Source organism: Vicugna pacos, chromosome 9, assembly GCF_048564905.1.
Source record: "Vicugna pacos chromosome 9, VicPac4, whole genome shotgun sequence".
Taxonomy (NCBI): Eukaryota; Metazoa; Chordata; class Mammalia; order Artiodactyla; family Camelidae; genus Vicugna; species Vicugna pacos.
Window position 1 is genome coordinate 50,163,040 of NC_132995.1, and position 12,435 is coordinate 50,175,474.

The following is a 12,435-nucleotide window of genomic DNA, read 5'->3' on the forward strand; positions in this document are numbered from 1 at the left end:
AATCCAAAATTAGACTGCATTTTTAATGTGCTTTCATGAAATCATTTCAGCTCACAAGAACCTCTCAGCTATTTAGCACTTTTTCTTTTCCCAAGACTCAGTTGCTTAACTATAATCATCTGATACTGGAGCTCTAGTCAGGAGAATTAGCCATGCTCACAGAACGGGTGAAGGGGCTCAGGAAGTCTAGGGGTAGGTTTAGGGGAATGCCTCTCTGTCTCCATTGATCATTGAGAACTTCTACTGCTGTTCTGGAAGCCTGCAGTGTGACCTCAATTTGTATTGGCTTACCTAGTCTTACCTTGCCTTCAAGGCTCTTTTTTATTTTTTTTAATTATGAACTCCTTTATTGAGTTACATACAGTGAAAGTCCCAGATCTTAAATGTAGAGTTCAGTGAGTTTGTATAAATGTACACACCTGTGTAGCCACCACCCCTGACAAGATATAGGACATTTCCATCACTAGGGCTCCTTTTAAGCCCCTCTCCTCCAGAATGGCACTCCTTGTTAGATTGTCTCCAGCAAATTTCTTTTTTCTGCAAAAAATATTTCCAATAAAGAGTCAACCTTATTATCTGATTACTATGTGGTAGGTCTTGCACTGGGTTTTTTCCATGGACTATCTCATTTAATTTACACATTTTTGTATGTGGATATGTCATTACGCTCATTTTGAAGGTGATAAAACAGGAATCAAGAGGCTAAGCAACATGCCCAAGGTCACACAGGAGGATCGGGAACTGAACCCTAAGTAGTATGTTCCCCTCAATACAGTCCTGTCCCTGAGGACTTTGAGCACCCTATTCTTTGCAGTTTATCATCAAATTTGTTTCATGTGTCTCTTTCATGATAAGATTCCACTTAACCTTTAACAACCCTCATGAGCACAGAGCCGCACACTGGGGATGTAGGACTGCTACGTGCATCCGTGTTTCTTGATTGACAACGCCTCTCAGCCAAAGGTACCCGGGACACTGCTGTAACATAAAGGCTGTTTTCTTGGCTTGTTAGAACAAGGGAGAACCTATACCGTAGGAAGCCCTATATTATCTCAGCAAACAGAGCTAGAATGACTTAAAATATTTGGGCATGTGTTCAGTGATCTTGAAGTAGATTCAAGACAACAGGGGTTTGCTCTAGGTTGGGGACTGTGTGGAAGTGGCGGTAACTGATGATGTGCCTTAGTAAGTCCCATCTACAGGGAGGGCAGACCAGAGCGAAGCCGCAGCTGTGATTGGTAAGGGAGCCACAGTCCCGCTTCCTGGCCAGGACAGCAAGAGGGCTGGGATTTTGTGGATGGTCAACGTCCATGTTTAGTCTGAGACTGGGCATACTTCCAGGGTGATCTTGTTTGTGTCCTACTCCATCGTGGTCACAGAGTGGCATTGTCTGATGCTGGTGTTCCAGAAAATCGCTAATGTGCAACGGAAGAATACCAGGGCCTGGCTGTGAGCACCAGGCCAGCGCTCAGAATGACAAAGGCCTGGCTCTGAATGTCAGGTCACCTCCCAACTGTTAGCAACTCTTTTTCTTTCTCAACTGATCTGTTGTTTCTCAGGAAAATATCCCCAAAGCTCAAAACCAGTAAGGACAGTTCCAAAGCAGACTTAAGGAACAGAAGTCAAGGCAGAAGCTGGGTTCACCAATGGCTTGTGGACCCCCTCTCCAAGCTTACACCAAGATCTAATTCCAAGCAGTGGTGTCGTGGGTGCAGAAGGCAGGAAGCACAAAGGTCAAGAACAGCAGCTCATACACAGAGGGCCCAGCTTCACATTTTGCCTTCACCTTGTATTGGTTCTATCATCTTAGACATGTATCTTAACTGCTGATCTATTGTTCGCTCATCAGGTAGAAGGAACTAAACAATAACACCTTTCGCATAGGGCTATCTTGAGAATCTACGAAATAATACTAAAAAGTGTTCACCAAGTGACAGACACAGAGCAACTCCTCAGTAACTAAGAGTAAAAGTGTGACTTTCACCTTCCGCCACTCCCATCCTTGCTCAGAAGGTACATTGGTCTTCTTTCTTTCCCTGACACACGCCAAGCATTTCCCACCTTGGAGTCCTTCTTCCTGGAGCCTGGCAGGCTCAGCCCCATATACTCATACAACTGTGTGGCACATGTCTGTGTCCTAACCCCGGGAATCTGGGAATATGTTACCTTCCATGACAAAAGGGACTTTGAAGGTGTGAACAAATTAAAGACCTTAAGAGGGAGATTATCCTGGATTAGTGAAGTGGGTTCGGTGCAATCACAAGAGTCCTTAAAGGTGGAAGAGAGAGGCAGAAGAGTCAGAGAGAGAGGACTGAGATGGACTAGATCCACCACTGCTGGCTTTGAAGACGGAGAAGGGGCCACAAGCCAAGAAATGCAAGCGGCCTCCAGAAGTCAGAAAAGGCAAAGAAACAGATTCTCCCCTAGAGTTTCCAGAAAGGAATGGAGCCCTGATGACACCTTGGTTTGGGCCCAGTGAGACCTGTGTAGCTCTGTATCCTACAGAACTATAGGATAAATAGATTTGTGTTGTTTTAAGCCACCAAGTTTTTGGTTATGCATTTTAGCAGCAATGGAGAACTGGATCCTTTCTACTCGAATCCCAATTCCAATGTCTTTCCTGACTGTTCAGCAAAAATAACACAACCCTCCCCCATCCCCAAGTCACTATCAAAATATCTAGTTTTGATTTTCGCTTAGTACTTATCAGTATTTGAAATCACCTTCAAATATATTTCTTTAGTTGATTCTCTCCTCGTGCCTCATGAGAATATAAACACCATTAACAAGCAAAACTCATTCACTTCTATATAAACATTACCTAAAAGAGTGCCTGGCTCTTGACAGTAGTTCAGCTGGTACCTCTTGCCTTTCATGTTTCTCAAACTGACCCTTAGGAAACTCAACTTGACATATGGTCTGACTTATGCAATAAAATAAGAATTTAGACTCAGTTGACCCAGGATTGTAAAGAGATTCAATATCAGCATATTTATGGCATGATTGTTACCATTTCTCCATTGTTGGAAAATACCAGTAGTTTATTTTCATATTCTTTCCTACAGAACCCACACAGAGCCTCAGAATCCTTCTTAACACAAAGTTCAAGACAGCCATTATGAACCAACTGCAGTTGGAAGACTAGATAGAATTTGTCTGCCATCCTCAGAGAATAATGCCTGGGCAAAAAAGATTCATAAGGTAGAAGGAACTAGGGACATTAAGGCTGGGAGGAAACAATGATAATCATGTGATTATAATTGACTGATTGATCCATGCCAGTTGCTATCATAAGCTTTGATATTCAATATCTAATCCAGCGCTCACACCAACCTTATGAAATGGGTTCTATCTTTATCCCATTTTCACAGATGGGGAAACCAAAGCATAGAGAAGTAAATTTCCCAAGATCACACAGCTTAACAGCAGCAGAGCAGATATCTGAAACCCCAAACTTTCATTCTGGACATCTCAGTTAGTTATTATGTATGTTGTCAGTTTGGGATACGGAGTGTGAGATCTCTTCCTTGGAATACCTGAAGGGCTGCCAAACAGAAGAGGATGAGATCTATTCTATGTGGCTTCAAGGGCACTGGGATAACCCTTCATATTCGCATAATACACTCCCATAATTCACACATTTTATCCTCAAAACAACCCCAAGGGGTTGCCATAAAGACACAGGAATCTGCGACTCAGAGAGGAGAACCGCCTTCCCCGATCCGCTCAGTTTGAAAGCTGCACAGGCAGACTTCAACACCCACACTCTTTACTGGGTTTCCAGAGCTCATTCCATGATGCTCAATTACTTGTGTAGTGTTAATTCACCTGAACTAGACTCTCCTGATGCCATAAATCTTGCCCTCTGCTGAGCTCTGAGACTCAAAGTTAAAACAAACCTGCTTTTAAGAAATGATAGTCTAGTAGAAGAGATGTAGGCTAGCCCCTTGCAATCTGGCATTACAGAAACCACAAGGAATGGGTAGGAGGAGAGAGAAAAGGGAGGCAGACATTAGCCTGGGGTGAGAAGTCTATGGAGGGCACCAAAGGGGAGGTGATGTAGGACACAGAACACAAAGATGGACAGGCACCATGGGGAAATTATTTGGGTTCATTGTAAGAAAGAACTTCTCACCAAATTTGCCAAGGATAGAAAATTCATTTAAGTCTGACATTATCATGGAAGGATTTCAATGGCTTATTTTTAGACATGGCCACAAAAACTCTAAATAATGGATAAAAGTTTCAATGTGAGGATACTTTAACACTCTCCTAGCCCAAAATATGTAGAAGATCTTGGCTGCTCCATGAATTATTTGATTACTCACACAATTTAATTCTATTTCACAGATTTTTCAGGCAACACATCAGCAAGCTTCAGGCCTTGAGGACTCTATCCCTGTGTTTGAAGATTTCTCAGCCCAAGGGAAGAGAGGCACTGAACCATCACATCGTTTTCTTGACAAGAAAGTCCTAGGACATGTATACGCATTGCTAAGTGCTGTTCTTCTGCTGGTTACAAAGAATTTTCTATAAGGCATCCCTCATCTTTAGAAGGGATCTTAGAAGGTAGCCTGTTACATTTTCAACAGTGATTTACTCATTCATTCCACAATCACATATTGCATGCCAAACCCTCTGTTAGGTGCTGAGAGAAACTTATTCAACCCAACAAAATGCCCTCCTAACTCCCAATGTGGGTGAGATAAATCACCATCAGCTGAGGCCTAAAGGAGCATGGGTGGTGTCCGGCATCCCTGGGCCATTGCCAAGGAGTCAGAAGAATCTGGGGGTTTGACTGTTATTTGTGGGAAAAGCCCTCAACAGGAACTTTCAAACAGGTAATACAAAGAAGTGGCAATAATAAACAGTGAGGGTTTTATTCCATAAGAGAGACTCGTGGTAGACAGAATCATGACACCCCTCCCAAAGATGTCCACATCCTAATCCCTAATCCCACGTAATATGCTATCTTATGTGGCAAAGGGGGACTCTGCAAATGTGACTCAGTTAAGGATCTTGAGACGGCAAGATTATCCGGGATTATCCAGTGCACCCACTGTAATCACAAGGATTCTTATAAAAGAGAGACAGAAAATCAGAGACAGAGAGAGGTTTGATGATACCATACAGCTGGTTTTGAAGACAGAGGAAGGGGCCATGGGCCAAGGAATGCTGGCAGATTCCAGAAGCTGGAAAAGGCCCTAGAGTTTCTGGAAGGAGCACAACCTTCTGACACCTTGATTTCAGGACTTTCTGACCTCCGGGGCTGTGAGATAAAATACTTGTGTTTGTTTTAAGTCACGAAGTTTGTGGTAATTTATTACAACAGCAATCACAATACCATGTGTTGACTTGTGCATATTATCAAGTAATTGACATTCATTTATTCAAAAAAATTCACTGAGAAAGTATGATGCTCCAGGAATTGTGTCAGCTTCTGAGGGTACAGCAGTGACCCAAAGAGTCAGAAATTTATTTATAGCCCAGTGAGTAACAAATGAGAAAACAGCCCAGTAAACTCAGTGTTGCTACCCCCATTCTAGTCATAAGCAAATGAAGGCAGAGGAGTAAATGAACTTCTCCAAAGTCTTGACTTATAAGTGGCCCAGCCAAACTCATCTGTCTCACAAAAACCAATGCCATTCCCACCACTTTCTCATCCTTCTTAGGGACAGCTCAATGACGCAGACCAAAAATTCTTTCACACGTGTAATCCTCTGATTTTCCTCTGAATTCCCTGAGAAGCTGCATACATCCTTTTCCTTTGATGGGACAGTAGCCATTTCTAAAGCTGCTTTGAACCATAGCACTTCTCAACTTTCATCTATTTTGGATCACAGACGTGCATCTTGTTATAAGCAGCCCCCAATATTTTGATTATTTTGATGCAAATCCATCACCCATAATAAATTCCCCTGCTTTCCAAATGCAATTGATTTCAGAACCATGAAAGCAAAAAAAAAAAAACTAAGTAAGCCCTGACAGTCTTTGCAAGTGTCCATGACAGGAGAGACTTACGTGGCTGAAAGCTATTTTCCTCACCGTCAATCTGCCAGATGATTTTCCTTGCACAAACACATACCCATACGGTCTGGCTAATGCTTGCCTTCTTGGACATATGTGAGCAAATAAACGCAATTACGGGCAAGATGTAATCACAATTGCTTTGCTATTAAAGCTGCTGTACACTCTCGCGGCTTGGTTAACAATATATGCAGGAGGGTGGAATTGCGTGCTACTCTCCCAGGAAGAAAAACAGGCCAGAAGTACGGTCTCTTATATATTACATCTGCAAAAATACAACATTTAAATGCAGAATTTGACTTCCCAAGAATCGCACCAGAAAACCTTTTAACAGAAACAGCAGGGAGAGAAAGCTTTTTAAATCATGACACTCCATGAAGGATTATGAAAATGGAGGTCATCTCATGAGACGGAATTGCAAATACAATGAAGAAAATCTTTCTCCTCTGTGTAAATACACGGGGACAATTTATTCTTCTCCGTTGAGCTATCAAGGGGTATTTTCAGCTTCTGGAAAAAGAAAAGGAAAGAAGCCACCATGTCCGAACAGATCTATTCAGAAGGATGTGCCCGGCTGGTATTCGGCAGGAACAGGCAGCTTCTCACGTACTGAACCAGGCTGCCGGAGAAGACCTTCCCTAAGGCTTTCCTTCTTATCGCTGAAGCGACTGGGCACACTGAGGCTGACTGAAGACTTTCACCTGCACTCAGTCCTTCAAGGAAGAGCAAGAAACGGCCAGGCTATCCACATCAGCACACATGAATGCCAGCAGCCAGTGGTCCATCTGATGTGATCAGGCATTGACCATCTTCACGCTCAATTCATCTCTCAGAAATACCCAACCCTACAAAATGGGTTGTTTGGCTAGCACTGGTTAATTATGGTAGAAATTGATTATATTCTAAAAGTCATATGGAAATGCAGAAGAACTAATATAGCCAAAATAACTTTTAAAAAGAATAAAGTTGTACAGCTAACACCCCAAGATGTCGAGATTAAGATTTCAAGATTCAGAATACAGCTCCAATAATAAATGTACAGGCAACTAGTTTTCTGCATGAGACAAAGGCAATTCAGTGGATGAAGGCTACTCTTTTTTTTAAGGGTTGGGAGGTACTTAAGTTTATTTCTTTCTTTTTAGAGGAGGTGCTGGGGATTGAACTCAGGACCTCCTGCCTGCTAAGCATGTGCTCTACCACTTGAGCTCTACCCTCCCCTCTTCGAAGGGTAATCTTTACAACAAATGGTGCTAGAACAACTGAATATGCATATAAAAATATTAACTTTGTTCCATGCCTTTAAGAATACATTATATTAACTGAAAATGGATCATAGGCCTAAATATAAAAGCTAAAACTATAAAACTTCAAGAAGAAAACATAGAAGAAAGCCTTTCTGATCCTGGGTTAGGTAAGGATTTCTCAGAAGGGACATGAGAAGCACAATCTGTAAGGAACAAACTGATAAACTGGACTTCATAAAAATTTAAATGACTGCTCTTCAAAAGACACTGTTAAGTGAATGAAAGGACAAGCCACAAACCGAGAGGGGATATTTGCAAGTCATATACTTCGTAAAGAATTTGTATTCAAAATATATAAAGACCTCTTGAAAGTCACTAAAGAGAAAACAACCCAACAAATAAAAAGAAACATGAGTAATGAGTAAGCACGTGCAGAGTTGCCCAATACCCTTAGTCATCAGGGACATGAAGACTAAAACTCCAAGGAGATACCACCACATATCCACGAGAACGGCTAAGATTAAAATCACCCATCACAGCAAGTCTTGGAAAGGATGTGAAAGAACTTAAATTCTCATACGCTGCTGGTGGGAATGCAAAATGGTACAACTACTTTGGAAAATAACTTGGGCAATCTCTTAAAGAGTTAAGCATCCATCTATCATATGATCCAACCATTCCATTCTTAGGTATTTGCCTAAGAGAAAGAAAATTATTTGTGCACACAAAGTCTTTTACACGAATGTCCACAGAAGCCTAGTTTGTAATAGCCCCAAACTGGAAACTCCCCAAATATCCCACCGCAGGTTAAACAGAGGTATAGTCATAACAATGGGGTATTTCTCAGCAAAGCAAGAATGAACTCTGGTTACACACTGCAACATGGATTAGTCTCAAAATAATTGTGGTGAGTGAAGGAAGCTAAACAGAAACAAGAACATACTGTATAATTTCATTTACATAAAATTCTAGAAAATACAAACTAATGTATACTGACAGAAAGCAGATCAGCGGTTGCCTTTGAGGGGTGATGGATATGTGTGTCATCTTGTGTAATGGTTCCCCTAGTAGAGTCTACACATATCAAAACTTACTAAATTGTACATTTTTAAAATGTGTATTTTATTGTATGTCAATTATATCTCAATAGAGTGTTTTTTTTTAAAAAAAGCAGTAGATACTGGAATGGTTTTAGTGCCATATTTCTTAAAATATATTCATGCATACCAAGTGGATTCATGATTCAAAATAAAGAAATAGATGGACTAATTTAACAACCTTTTTTAGCATAATTTTTTGGTTCTGGGTAGTGGAGTTTGAGTGCAAAGGTATTAGGTAACCAGTCTGATCACCTTCTTCCCTTTTAAGTTGTTGCTTTTGTTTTTGTTTGATTAATGTGTATGCATTCACTCACTCATTCATTAAGTAAGTAATTATTGAGCGCTAACAACCAACACTGTTCTAATGCAGCACTTAAAAAAGAAATTAAGTCTCTAATTGAAGGACCTTACAATCGAGTGAAGCACACAGACAGTTAAAATGCAACACTAACAGATCTCTACCCTTTACTGGAAATTATTTTGCATACCTACTATGTGCCAGACAATATACAGTAGAGGTGAGCAAGCAACTGGGTTTCTATCCCCTGGGAAAGTGAAGCCCAAGCTAAGAGATGGACCTCAAAGGAAAGACTACATATAGCAAAATGCATGTCAGGGGGCTGCATGCTGGGGAAGCCACCTACAGAGAGGTGACCCCAGATGCCCGGAGAAAATGTCGCTGAAATTCTGGCTCTCTAATCATCCCACATCATCTTGAGTAGCTGATTTGCAGCTTTACTTCCTAAGGTTTGAGGACTGTGTTCCAGGATAGGTATCTGGATGGTCCTATGTGATCAACATCATAGTCGGTCTTCTCTTAAGCACCAAAAGAGAAAATATGGGTAATACAGAAAACATCAGGCTCCGGGTCCCAACAACACAGAAGATACCCCACTGTGGCCAAGGGACACTTTAGCTGTGACTGGGCATATTTAAGTCATTCCTGAATAGATGAGATACCTACTCCCCAAAACTTTCCATCCTCCTATCTTTGGAACGGTTCCCCATGTGGCTATTTTTAGCTGTATCAACACAGTAAAGGCCAATCAGCTGAGTCATTAAATACTGAGCAATGCCAATGTCTACCTACTAAGAAAGAACAAATTCTTTAAATACGGCAAGGACAGAATGTATATACATCAAAGGTACTCTATAGAGGGGGTCATTCCCAGAGGGGTTTAAATTACAAATCGAATCACCTTTCAGAAGCCAGCAGGAACATTTATTCAATATCAGATATCAGATTTTCTGTGCTCACAATCCCCTCTCTTTGAGTCCTTACTCGAGAAGAAACGTGAAGCGTTTTTTGCATCAACAGGGCATCAACAGTGTTTCATGAGATATCATAAAAGGATAAAACAGTTTTTTTTCCTACAGTGCAAAGTGGTCTTACAGGAAATTTGCTGTCAGCTGCATCCTCTGAGACCAAGTCTTCGCCACAAAAGTCAAGTAAAGCCTGTGACAGGAGCAAATAAGCGTTCTTCCATCACCTGACTTCTGGATGAGAGCAATTTTTATGGGGCCAGAGTAGCCATGAGGGTTTCTTCTCTCAGAAATCTTTTCTTCATTGTCCTTTGGCTTTATCAGATACCGAACCAATTTTTCCTATATTTAGCACATTGGTCAGTACCAGCATCCCAAGTAGGTTAACGTCAAGGAGTTTATAGATTACTTGAACCAGAAAGAGTTCAAAGGATCTAACCCAACCTTCTCATTTTATAGATGAGGAGACTAAGCCCAGAGAGCTCAGGGCTTCTCCAGTACTATCTCACTTTCATTCATCCAAGAAATGTCCTACAGTAAGGTTTTTTTTAGATGGAAAAAAATGGGGCCTCTATGTCTTAGAGGGGTCTAAGTTATTAGGTGACATAACTGAATTCAGACTTAAATCTTGAGACTCCAAGTCCAGGTCTCTCTCCAACATATGCCAGCTTACAACTCATAAGCCAGGTTTTTAAACCTTTTCTATCAGTAAAGAAGGACTTGACAATGCGGCCATGGAAGTCACTTTGCCATGGCAAATCCAAACACTTGCTCTGCTTACGAGGGGCCCCTGGCTAGGGTGTTGGGCCATGGGTGTTAATGCTCTTATCAGGTCTTCAACTGTTGGCTGTGAGCCTCTTTCAATGGGTTCTTACTGAAACTCTATTCCATCACATGCAGAATTGAGATAAATGGAGTACAGAGGGTATTCTTGTGGGGAAAGATCAAAATCAAAGAGTGCAGCTGGCAAGAGGTGGCTTCTGGGGGAAGGGATATTGCATACAGGGTCCCATCAGGCTTGCAAACCCATCAGACCCAACAGAGCCAGTCACAGACTGTGAGTGCAACATCCACAGTGATGTTTCCACAGTGCCTGGCTACTCACATCTCTCCTCTCTTCTCCTCTGCCCCGACAACAATGTAGATGCTTAAGAACAGAGCTTACAAAGCCCCTTGTGCTATGATCCCTGACTTCCTCCACCTACATCCTTCCTTAACAACCTGGCCCGCTGCTCTGCCTGCTTCATAGCCGCACACCTTTTATCCATTTTCACGCTCTCTGAACTTCCCTCTCAGCCCTAGACCCTGGCACGAGTAGCTACTTCAGCCAGTGAAACTCTTTCAACTTTCACCACCCAGCTCAGATGGAGCTCTCTCCTAGGAGCTTGGCCTGTGCCCCGGACCCTGTAATAAATGCACCTTGGTTGGGCCTCTGATTTTCTCTACTCTGTAATGGAAGAGCCTGTTTAATTTTGCCCAGTTACCGCTATACCGTAGCTCACCACTGTAGCTCACAGTGCCAGGCTCAATGTCTTACACACAACAGACGCACAGTAATTATGTCAAATGAATGAATGAATGAACAAGTGTATGAATGGATGAGTAATGCTAAGATGTGGTCTATATGCAGTTCTACTATGGCTGCTTCAATTGGAGGCAACAAAGAATGCCTAGAGGTTTAGATCTGTCTTTCCAAGTGCTGTTTTTGGAGAGTTTATGGGGTCAGCCCAACGCAGCCATCTCTGTCAAAAAGACTGCCCAGGCAACGTACAGAATGCATATTTGCCACATATACGTGGACAGGTTCCAGGGGAATCCAGCCTGCTCTAAAGAATCACCAGCCAACAATGGAGGTGACTCTAAAAGCAAACATATAGTATCTTCTGTGCTACACAATTTATTCCTCATTGATACCTAAATGGAACTGGAGACAGACGGAGGCTTAATGAACAAAGACTCCAGGAGAGGCAGCCTGTCCATGGGTAAAATGAAATCACTCCCGATTACCTCCAATGGACAGCAGTTATGAGCTCCTGTACACAATTTAAAAGTAATCTTGTAATTTAAAAATGAAAAAAAAATGCCAATTGAACTTAATGGCAAGTGACATTCTGGCTCAGCTGTGATTAGAATCAAGCAACTTTCTTCTGGTGCGTTAGCAGCCGTGGCTTCCCCGGGTTCACAGAGGGTTAATTCTGTGATCCTTGGGGATGCCTTAATGGCCCTGGTTATCCCAACCCTGATTCAGAGCAGAGGCTGCAGATTATGTTTTCTCTGCACATCCACAGACATATTAGGACATGAAGTGGAGATGACAGGGGTAGAATATCTCCTTTCTCCTCGGAAATGCCCCAGGAGACCTTTCCACTGCGACCTCCTCAGACCCTGGCTTTGCATTAGAGTTATTGTCCTGAGAGGAGATTCAGTTAGAGCCTCTGATTCATTTCTTATAGTGCTCTCTTGTTTATTCCTGGTGGCAGCTAACTTGTAAAATTTTATTATGATTTTTTTTCTTGGTTTGTGGCATGGAAGGGATTAAAAAAAAACCACACAATGATTCTATTATCAGTCCTAAACACAGTTGTACAAATCCACACCAAGGCCGTGTGTCTACAGGGGGAACAGGGTAACAGGTTGTTCTGTCCCAAGTGGTCATTTTCTGGGGTTAGATTTTGTGTTTCTAACAGCCCAGAAGGCTGTGGGAAAGGGGAAGGCATAGACTTGTGGGTACCACTGGTGTAGCGGTCATGCTAATTTGGATTTCAGATTTCATCCTGTCACCATAGTGGTATTATGGGGAT

General features: G+C 42.0%; 1 long non-coding RNA gene across 6 annotated transcripts in view; it reads right to left on the reverse strand.

Moving 5' to 3' along the window:
• LOC116281945 (uncharacterized) overlaps positions 1–12,435 on the reverse strand; it is a 522,270-nt gene that overhangs the window by 257,136 nt on the left and 252,699 nt on the right. The window lies entirely within an intron of this gene.